Source organism: Rhinopithecus bieti, unplaced genomic scaffold (genome assembly GCF_001698545.2).
Source record: "Rhinopithecus bieti isolate Rb0 unplaced genomic scaffold, ASM169854v2 scaffold_4981, whole genome shotgun sequence".
NCBI classification, from domain to species: Eukaryota; Metazoa; Chordata; class Mammalia; order Primates; family Cercopithecidae; genus Rhinopithecus; species Rhinopithecus bieti.
The window spans coordinates 283,353-294,327 of record NW_016805130.1 but is presented as its reverse complement, the minus strand read 5'-3'; positions in this window follow the sequence as shown (position 1 = coordinate 294,327).

Genomic DNA, 10,975 nt, shown 5'->3' with positions numbered 1-10,975 from the left:
TGGGCGACACAGCGAGACTCCGTCTCAAAAAAAAAAAAAAGAATCTCCACACTGTTTTCTATAATGGCTGTACTAGTTCACATTCCCACCAGCAGTGTAGAAGTGTTCCCTAATCACTGCATCCATGCAGACATCTACTGTTTTTTTTTTTATTTTTTGATTATGGCCATTCTTGGAGGAGTAAGATGGTATCACATTGTGGCTTTGATTTGCATGTCCCTGATCATTAGTGATGTTCAGCATTTTTTCATAAGTTTGTTGACCATTTTTATATCTTCTTTTGAGAATTGTCTATTCATGTTCTTAGTCCAGTTTTTGATGGGATTGTTTGTTTTTTTCTTACTTATTTGTTTGAGTTCATTGTAGATTTTGGATATTAGTCCTTTGTCAGCTGTATAGATTGTGAAGATTTTCTCCCACTCTGTTGGTTGTCTGTTTACTCTGCTGACTGCTCCTTTGGTCATGCAAAAGCTCTTTAGTTTAACTAGTCCCACCTATTTATCTTTTTTTAAATTGCATTTTCTTTTGGGTTCTTGGTCATGAAATCCTGGACTAAGCCAATGTCTAGAAGGGTTCTTCCTATGTTATCTTCTGGAATTTTTAGTTTCAGGTTTTAGGTTTAAGTCCTTAATCCATCTTGAGTTGATTTTTGAATAAGGTGAGGATGAGGATTCAGTTTCATTCTCCTACATGTGATTAGCCAATTATCCCAGCAATTTGTTGAAAAGGGTGTTATTTCCCCACTTTATGTTTTTGTTTGCTTTGTCAAAGATTAGTTGGCTGTAAGTATTTGAGTTTCTTTCTGGGTTCTCTGTTCTGTTTCATTGATCTATGTGTCTATTTTTATACTAGTACCAGTAGTGTGAGGTACTGTGATGCCTCCAGATTTGTTCTTTTTGCTTAATCTTGCTTTGGCTATACAGGCTCTTTTTTGGTTCCATATGAATTTTAGAATTTTTTTTTCTAATTCTGTGAAGAATAATAGTGATATTTTGATGGGGATTTTGTTGAACTTGTAGGTTGCTTTTGGAAGTATGGTTATTTTCACAGTATTGATTCTACCCATCCATGAGCATGGGATGTGTATCCATTCATTTGTGTCATCGATTATTTCTTTCAGCAGTGTTTTGTAGTTTTCTTGTGGAGGTCTTTTGCCTCCTTGGTTAGGTATATTCGTAAGTATTTTATTTATTTATTTATTTTTGCAACTATTGTAAAAGGGTTTGAGTTCTTGATTTGATTCTCCTCTTGGCCACTCTTGGTGTATAGAAGAGCTACCAATTTGTGTACGTTAATCTTGTGTCTGGAAACTTTGCTAAATTCTTTTATCAGTTCTAGGAGCTTTCTGGAGGAGTCTTTAGGATTTTTGAGTTAAATGATCATATTGTCAGCAGTGACAGTTTGACTCTGTCTTTACTGATTTGGATGCCCTTTATTTCTTTCTCTTGTCTGATTGCTCTGGCTAGGACTTCCAGGACCATGCTGAAGAGGAGTGGTGAGAGTGGGGATCCTTGTCTTTTTCCGGTTTTCAGAGGTAATGCTTTCAACTTTTCCCCATTCAGTATTATGTTGGCTGTGGGTTTGTCATAGATGACTTTTATTACATTGAGGTATGTCCCTCGTATGCTGATTTTGCTGAGAGTGTTAATCATAAAAGGATGTTTGATTTTGTTGAATGCTTTTTCCACATATATTGAGATGATCATGTAATCTTTGTTTTTAATTCTGTTTATGTGTTGTATCACATTTATTGACTTGTGTATCCTAAATCATCCCTGCATCCTTGGTTTGAAACCCACTTGATCATGGTAGATTATCTTTTTGATATGTTGTTGTATTCTGTTAACTAACATTTTTGTTAAGGATTTTAGCATATATGTTCATCAAGGATATTGGTCTGTAGCTTTCTTTTTTGGTTATACCCTTTCCTGATTTTGGTATAAGGGTGATGCTGCCTTCATAGAATTAATAAGGGAGGGTGCCCTCTTTATCTTGTGGAATAGTGTCAAAAGGACTGGTACCAATTCTTTGAATGTCTGGTAGAATTCTGCTGTGAATCCATCTGATCCTGGACTTATTTTGTTGGTAATTTTAAAATTACCATTTCAACCTTGCTGCTTGTTATTGGTCTGTTCAGGGTATCTAATTCTTCCTGATTTAAGCTTGAAGGGTTGTATTGTTCCAGGAATTTATCCATCTCTTCTAGGTTTTCTAGTTTCTGTGCATAAAGGTGTTCATAGTAGCCTTGAATGATCTTTTATATTTCAGTGGTGTCAGTTGTAATATCTCCTGTTTTGTTTCTTAACGAGGTTATTTGGATTTTCTCTCTTCTTTTCTTGGTTAATCTTGCCAGTGCTCTATCAATCTTGTTTATCTTTTCAAAGAACCAGCTTTTTGTTTCATTTTTTTGTTTGTTTCAATTTCATTTACTTCTGCTCTGACCTTGGTTATTTCCTTTCTTCTGCTGAATTTGGGTTTGGTTTGTTCTTGTTTCTCTAGTTGTTTGAGGTGTGACCTTAGAATGTCAGTTTGTGCTCTTTTAGTCTTTTTGATATAGGTGTTTAGGGCTATGAACTTTCCTCTTAGCACCGCCTTTGCTGTATCCCAGAGGTTTTGATAGATTGTACCATTATTATCATTCAGCTCAAAGAATTTTTTAATTTCCATCTTGCTTTCATTTCTGACCCAATGCTCATTCAGGAGCAAGTTATTTAATTTCCATGTATTTGCATGGTTTTGAAGGTTCCTTTTGGAGTTGATTTCCAGTTTTATTCTACTGTGGTCTGAGAGAGTGCCTGATAAAATTTCAATTTTCTTAAATTTATTGAGGCTTGTTTTATGGCCTATCATATGGTCTATCTTAGAGAAAGTTATGTGTGTTGTTGAACAGACTGTGTATTCTGTGGTTGTTGGATGAAATGTTCTGTGTATATCTGCTAAGTCCATTTGTTCCAAGGTATAGTTTAAATCCATTGTTTCTTTATTGACTGTCTGTCTTGATGAACTGTCTAGTGCTGTGAGTGGAGTATTGAAGCTCCCCATTGTTATTGTGTTGCTATCTCATTTCTTAGGGCTATTAGTAATTGTTTTATAAATTTGGAGCTCCAGTGTTAGGTGCATATATGTTTAGGATATATTTTCCTGTTGGACAAAGCCTTTTACTATTATACAATGTCCCTCTTTGTCTCTTTTAACTGCTGTTGTTTTAAAGTTTGTTTTTTCTGATATAAGAACAGATACTCCTGCTTGCTTTTGGTGTCCATTTTCATGAAATGCCTTTTTCCATCCCTTTATTTTAAGTTTATGTGAGTCCTTATGTGTTAGGTGAGTCTCCTGAAGGCAGCAGATAGTTCATTGGTGAGTTTTTATCCATTCTGCCATTCTGTATCTTTTAAGTGGAGCATTTAGGCCATTCATATTCAATGTCAGTATTGAGATGTGAGGTACCATTGCGTTCATCATGCTCTTTGCTTCCTGTCTACTTTGGTTTTTTCATTTCTGCTTTTTAACTTGTATTTGTGTTTTATAACTCCTGTGTGATTTATGCTTTAAGGAGGTTCCATTTTGATGTGTTTCCAGGATTTATTTCAAGATTTAGAGCTCCTTTTAGCAGTTCTGGTAGTAGTGGCTTAAGAGTGGCGAATTCTCTCAGCATTTGTTTGTCTGAAAAAAAAAAAAAAAAAACTGTATCTTTCCTTCATATATGATGCTTAGTTTCTCTAGATACAAAATTCGTGGCTGATAACTGTTGTATTTGAGGAAGCTGAAGATAAGGCTTCAATCCCTTCTAGCTTGTAGGGTTTCTGCTGAGAAATCTGCTGTTGAGCTGATAGGTTTTCCTTTATAGGTTACCTGGTGCTTTTCCCTCACATCTCTTAAGACTCTTTCCTTCTTCTTAACTTTAGATAAGCTGATGATAATGTGCCTAGACCACGATCTTTTTGTGATGAATTTCCCAGATGTTCTTTGTACTTCTTGTATTTGGATGTCTAGGTCTCTAGCAAGGCCAGGAAATTTTTCCTCAGTTATTCCTTCAAATATGTTTCCAAGCTTTTAGGATTCTCTTCTTCCTCGGGAACACCGATTATTCTTAAGTTTGGTCGCTTAACATAATCCCAGACTTCTTGTAGGCTTTGTTCATATTTTCTTTTTCTTTTTCCTTTGTCTTTGTTGGATTGGGTTAATTTGAAGACCTTATCTTCGAACTCTGAATTCTCTTCTACTTGTTCAATTCTGTTGCTGAGACGTTCCAGTGCATTTCATGTTTCTGTAAGTGCATCCAATGTTTCCTGAGGTTTTGATTGTTTTTTCTTTATGCTATCTTATTTCCTTGAATATTTCTCCCTTCAGTTCTTGCATAATTTCTTTTTTATTTCCTTGAATTAGGCTTCACCTTTCTTTGGTGCCTCCCTGATTAGCTTAATTACTAACCTTCTGAGTTCTTTTTCAGGTGAATCAGGGATTTCTTCTTGGTTTGGATCCATTGCTGGTGAGCTAGTGTGATTTTTTGGGGCGTGTTAAAGAGCCTTGTTTTGTCGTATTACCAGAGTTGGTTTTCTGGTTCCTTCTCATTTGGATAGGCTCTGTCAGAGGGGAAGCCTAGGGCTGAAGGCTGTTTCTCAGATTCTTTTGTCCTACAGGGTGTTCCCTTGATGTAGTACTCTCCCCCTTTTCCTGTGGATGTGGCTTCCTGTGAGCCAAGCTGCAGTGATTCTTGTTTCTCTTCTGGGTCTAGCCATCCAGCAAGTCTACCTGGCTCTGAGCTGCTACTGGGGATTGTCTGCACAGAATCCTGGGATGTGAACTGTCTATGGGTCTCTCAGCCATGGATACCAACACCTGTTCTGGTGGAGATGGTGGGGGTGAAATGGACTCTCTGAGGGTTCTTAGCTTTGGTGGTTTAATGTTCTATTTTTGTGCTGGTTGGTCTCTTGTGGGGAGGTGGCACTTTTCGGAGAACATCAGCTGTGGTAGTATGGAGAGGAGCCGGCCATGGGTGGGGTCCCAGAACTCTCAAGATTATATGTCCTTTGTCTTCAGCAATCAGGGTGGATAGAGCGGGACCATCAGGAGCGGGTAGAGCTAGGCAAGTCTGATCTCAGACTTTCCTTGGGTGGGTCTTGCTGTGGCTGCAACAATCTCCCAGGGCTTTTCCCACTGCTTCCCCTACCCCTGCATTTCACTGGGCTCTCTAAATTGACTCAGCTCCAGGTGAGGTCAAAAGCTTCCCCTGCAAACTAGACCATCAGTTTCCCTAGTTGGGGATGTGTGTTTGGAGCAGAGGATTTCCCTTTCCCACTTCCACAGTTTGGGCACTCACAGTATTTGAGGTGTCTCCTGGATCCTGCAGGAGCAATCTGCTTCCTTCAGAGTGTCTGTGGATCTTCTCGGGGTTCCTGGTTTGTTCTTGCAGTCATTCTGGAGCTGAAATTAACAATGCGAGCCTTCATACCCTGCTCTGTCCGTCTGATGGAAGCTGCAGTCTAGTACTGCTTCCCGTCCGCCATGATGCCCTACTGAATTTTTGCATGTGTCTTTATAATAGAGCAATTTCTATTTTGGGGGATATATACCCAGTAATAGGATTGCTGGGTAGAATAGTATTTGTGTCTTTAGGTCTTCGAGAAATCAGTACATTGTCTTCCACAACTGTTGAAGTAATTTACACTCCCACCAACAGTATATAAGAATTCCTTTTTCTCCACAACCTTACCAGTATCTGTTATTTTTTGTCTTTTTAAGAATAGGTATTCCAACTGGTATGAATGGTATCTCATTTTGGTTTTGACTTGTACAGAAATATATTGGCGATAGTGGGGTTGGTGTGGTTACTTTGGTGTGCTGATGTGTGCACTGTGGAATAAAGCAAATGAGCATTATGTTTGTGTCATTGACAACTGGTATTAATAGCATGGAAAAAAACAGATATCCACTAAGATCAATGAGTTTGACCTTAGAGTCCTGAAATAAATTGAATTGGAATATCAGTGCAAGGTCATTTATCTTTTTTAAGAAAAAAAATATTTTTAGTATTATCCACTGAAATGGCCTAGAAATATTAATAACCAAATAGCAGTGAGCAACCCTGGTGGTTAGATTGTGGTCCTTTAACTATTCCACTAAAAGAACAGTGTTCTTGAAAAAAGTAAAAGGCACTTGTTAGAGATCTAAGGTAGAAAATTTACCAGATGAGCCTGAAAATTACTATCAAAAACTAGTAGAATTATGTCAAAAGGACAGAGGAGCCAGCTTAAATAAGCTCCCAACTGTCCAGGGATGGGACCATTTCAATATCAGTAAGAACAGTAACTGTCATGGATGGAAACACACAAAATATATTTAAGTCCATAGTTTAAAATGATACTTAAATACATAAATCACCTTTGGAGAATAGTAAAGCTTTGACTTATGATTTTGAAAACTGATGAAGGATAAAGCTCTTATTCTACCTTTTCTATAAAATTTAAGATAACCTAATTATTTTGAAAGTATCTTTTCATAGGTGTATTTTGGCTAATAAATGAAAAAGGAAAAATAAAATGAAAACAGCATATTTAGCAATATCTAATGAATTGCTAATCTCACAAAAATGATGGTAGATATTATGCACCCCTAATGAAAGTACCCAATATCACTGATTAAGTGGTCTTCACACACACACCGCCACCACCAACACAAAACCTGAATTTCATCACATCTCAAGACATGGAAATACAGGGGCTGAGAAACATGTGTAAAACAAAACAAAAAATACAATCAGCAAAAACTCTGCAAGACAAGTGACCCAACTTCATTCTGCTCCTCCTGCTTCTCTTCGTCCTTCTCCTCCTCCTCCACTCATCCTCTTTCTTCTGCAACAACAACAACAAAATTGCAAGGGGAAAAAAAAATAGACAGAGGAGGAACCTATATACTAAAAGAGATGACATATCAGCAATGTGTAGTGATTGAATCATAATTCAAATAAGCTTAAATAAGGAGAAAACATTTGTAGCATAAATAAATTGTGAAATGTGAGCACTATCTGGATGTTTGAGGAGATTAAGGAAATATGGCTAATTTAAGAGATATATTGGTGATATGTGCCCTGTTCTAAAAACATACAGATAGTAAGTATACTATGGTAAATATATATATTAACTGCCATTGCATCAGTCTCCCAAGATTGCAGTTAAGTGGCAGTAGGGTAGGGATGGGAAAGTGGAGGCTGATGGAGGTGGGAAATGAACATTTGTTGTTTTCTTTAGCCAGATAATAAATTATAAAGTGCATGTCAAATTTGGTTTTAATTCACTTGAAGCATCTATATGAACAGCTTAACAAATGAATTGGTGACCTGTTAAGGCATAAAGATCATTGAATAAGTTTCTTCTAGCTCATTTTTCTCTACTAAACAAAGTACATTAAAAGTTCATAGTGACCAGGCATGGTGGCCCATACCTGTAATCCTGTAATTCCGGCACTTTGGGAGGCTGAGGCAGGCAGATTGCTTGAGCTCAGGAATCCAAAATCAGCCAGATCAACATGGAGAAAACCCCATTTCTTTAAACAAACAAACAAACAAAAATACAAAAATTAACTAAGCATGATAGTTCACACCTGTAGTCCCAGCTACTTGGGGGATGAGGTGGGAGGATCCCTTGAGTCCTGGAGGTCAGGACTGCAGTGAGCTGAGATCAAGCTACTGCACTCCAGCCTGGGTGACAGAATGAGACCCTGTCTTAAAAGAAGAGAAAAGTTTATAATGAATTCAAGCATTCCACATATATTAGAATTGACAGAAGTCTCAATATCTTATGAAAAAGATATATATCTGTGTGTGTATATATATATATCCATATGCCTCCATTTTAGAATTTTATGTTTGTTGAAATTTAGTAGAACCTTTAGATTTTTCCCTTTTTTCACCTACATTTACTATCCAGTATTGAAGAAAACTATGAGAACTAAAAAAAAAACAAAAAAAAACAAACAAAACAAAAAAAAATAAAAAAAAACAAAAGAAAAAAGAATCTTGAGGCTAAATTTTTATTTTGATCTTTATACATTTTCATTTTCTTCCTGTGTGGTATACATTTCCTTTACCATATTAAAATATCATGGAATTAGGCACTTCATCGGTACATTCCTCTAGCATTTCTTGAACAATTCTGCCTTCACTTAATGATTGTCAAAAATTTTCTCAGGTTGTAACATCTCTAAAAAGGTGTGATATTAGAACCAGAAACACAGGTATGTAAAGTGCCTGGAACACAGTTGGTGCCCAGTGAGTAGAATTACAATGATGTCAAAACATTAATATGGGCGTACCTTTGATTTTCCCCCTTTTCCTACCCATCAAGGAAAGTCTGCATTGACAAGCCCAATTTCCCACCTCCTCTCACCTCTTAAAGGATAAATATAATTTTGTGCTAAATTTAAACCTAAGCCAATCTACTAAATCATGTGAAGAGAAAGAGAAGAGAAGGCCAGGGGCCTGTGGGGGTAAGGTGTTGGAGTTGAAGTGAAGAGGAGTAGAAAAGGAAAGCAGATTTTAATAAGAGCGAATGTCGAGTATGTATTTGAATCCCCTTGACTGTCCTTTGAGAGGCATCTTATAAAAGATGGAATTCTTTTTAATTATGTTTCAGGAGTCAAACTACCCTTCTTGATTGTAGCAGTGTTATGGGACTGAACCCTGAGAATGTCTGGATTTACAAGGCTTACATTATTGACATGAAAGTTGTGTAGAAAAATATTAACATTGCTCAAACAGAGGTTTGGCCTTGCCCTAGACTCCTGGGAGATAACTTCTAAGGCCTTGGAATGTTCTACTTGCTAAGTGTGAGTTTGTTTACCTGGGGGCTTTGGACCATGGCAGATATTTTATGCTAACAATGTGATTTATGTTGGGGCCTTTGGATCATACAGTATCAGTACCTCTGGAGAGGCTGGAGACAAAGGTCAGCCATGCAAGTGTTCAACCATGTCTACAGGACAAAATTCTAGTAAAAACTCTGGACACCAAGGTTTGGATGAGCTTCCCTGGTTGCCCCTATGCAGTGCATATTGTCACACAGCATTACTGGGAGAAATAGGACCTGTCCACACAACCCCACTGAAGAGAACAACTGAAGCTCAACACTTAATGTCTCCTGAACACTGCCCTGTGCTCCTCTTCCCTTGGCTTATGTTAATCTGTATCCTTTGCCTGTAATAAACTGTGAATATAACAGCTTTTCTGAGTTTTCTTGGGGGACCTCCCAAACTGATAGTTGTGTCAGAACTGAAGGTGGTCTTAGAGACCCTGGAACTCAGAGGGTCTCTGAGGGTGGTCTTGGGGACCCAAAAACTTTGCAGAAGTGCATTGAGAATTTATTTCTACACACAAATGTAAGATAAAAGTATTTATGAAAAAGCTTAGAAGTGAAAAGAGGAACCACATTCAGAGGAGAACAAGTCTAGAATTGTAGACCAACAAGCTGTACTTCCAGAGAAAATGTTAGAATACATAGTCAAAATAGCAAAATATGGAAAATGATATAATTTCTAAAGGAGTAAATGATGATTTAATGTATTCTTTACAGAAGTGATAAATATAGTAAATTAAAATATTTATAGAATGGGTATAATGCATATTTACTTTAGTAAAATTTTTATTTAGTCCCAGGGTTTGATGTTTTAAAGCATCTCATGTTAAACAGCCTCCAAGAGGACTACAAATTTAACTAATTCAATAGTGACACATGCAGAGTACAAGAAGTAACTCACGAAAGAAGAAATCTATACAAATGCATGCTAGGACAGAACTTACTTTGCAAATGTATGGCATAAAATCCATCCAGACAAATAAAAACCACAAGTTAAGTAGGAGTTAGCAGCGTGTCACTGTAATTCTAAAAGTTAATAAAATACTGCATTATCCAAATAAGAGAATGGCATAAAGGCTAAGTCTGTCACTGTATTCTATTCTAGTGGGATAATTTTTAGATTATCATATTCATTTTAAAACCCCATATATAGTGAAAGAAATTTCAACATGCTGGGTTCCAATCTTAGCTTTGCCACTAACAAACTGGCTATCTCATGGAAGCTATCAGACTTTGGCCTTGCCCTAGAGCCCTGGGAGATAACTTCTAAGTCCTTGGAATGTCCTATCTGCTAAATGTGGCTGTTTACCTGGGAGAGTCAGGTCCCCAACTCTCTTCATCTCCAGATCCTGTAAATTGACGGCATCAGGCCAGAATCATACTAAAATCACCACACAGATCTTAAATCCTTTGTTCAACAGGAAAAGACATTATTAAAAATCGTTGGGAGGATTGAATCACAGTATCTTTGTATGCAAAGAGATGTTTCACAGGAGGTTGTGGGCTACCACCTGCTGATGAGCTATCACAGGGGCCAGGTCAGAGGCCCTGGCTCACAGGAATCTATAGCTGAGACTATTACCAGCTCCCGTAGTCTTTCTTTAGTTGTAAGACCCTCATTTTACTAGGCATGTAGCTAGAAGCTACATTTCACAACCTCCTTTGGAGTTAGGTGTGAAATGGGATGTAAGTGGCCAATTGGATATGAGTGAAAGGAATAGGGCTGCTTCCTCATCACATCCATTATTTTTCTCTTCTCACTGGGGCAATTACAGAGCTGGTGAGCTGAGGTTATTTTGTTTTGTTTTGTTTCCTTTTTTGAGACAGGGTCTCACACTGTCGCCCAGGCTGTAGTGCAGTGGTGTGATCTTGTCTCACTGCAACCTCTGACTCTTGAGTTCAAGTGATCCTCCCACCTCAGCCTGCCAAGTAGCTGAGACTACAGGCATGCACCACCACGCCCTGCTAATTTTTGTATTTTTTGTAGAGATGAGGTTTCGCTATGTTGTACAGGCTGGTCTTCAACTCCTGTCCTCAAACAGTCTGCCCACCTTAGCCTCCCAAAGTGCTGGGATTAGGCATGAGCCACCACACTAGGCCTTCAGCTTTGATCATGAGATACTAGC